At 38.4% G+C, this 515-nt stretch overlaps 1 protein-coding gene across 1 annotated transcript in view; it reads left to right on the top strand.

Annotated features, from left to right (window-relative positions):
- The window catches only part of LOC113204352 (uncharacterized), a 10,502-nt gene that overhangs the window by 7,316 nt on the left and 2,671 nt on the right, over nucleotides 1–515 (top strand). The gene's annotated exons all lie outside the window — the stretch shown is intronic.

A 515-nucleotide genomic window follows, 5' to 3' on the forward strand; every position in this document is an offset into this window, starting at 1 on the left:
TCTTTCCTTTCTGATTAAGAATTATTTACACCCAACTTTGTCGGAGCAAAATTGGTGCGCAGGAAACATTTTTTAATGAGCTTAGCAAGAAGAATAGTTGTGTATAACTTTTGAATGGTTGAAGGTACAGACCTCAGACAATATGCTTTTTCTTAATTTTGGGTTTATCTGAAAAAGAAATCAATGCTCCCTATGTCACCCACCTGACATTTTCATTGTAGCCTCCAATATTGCATCAAACGTGGTCAGGTTAGGACACATTTATATCCATTCACATCAGGGAACTGTGACGGCATCGAAAGCAAACAAGTAGTATGCACATGATTTCTGGGCCCCAAAAATTATATTTGATGTTTATTCTTAGTCCAGATGGTTCGGTGGGGGCTCCTTCATAAACAAATGCCGAGGTGTTTAAGTGTGCGATTTACCATGATGCGATGTTAATCATCCACCATGGTTTTACCATGGCCATAATACTATGGTGACAAACACTATAGTTACCATACCATGGTAAC

Source organism: Frankliniella occidentalis, unplaced genomic scaffold (genome assembly GCF_000697945.3).
Source record: "Frankliniella occidentalis isolate FOCC.00 unplaced genomic scaffold, Focc_3.1 Scaffold336, whole genome shotgun sequence".
In the NCBI taxonomy this organism is placed as follows: domain Eukaryota; kingdom Metazoa; phylum Arthropoda; class Insecta; order Thysanoptera; family Thripidae; genus Frankliniella; species Frankliniella occidentalis.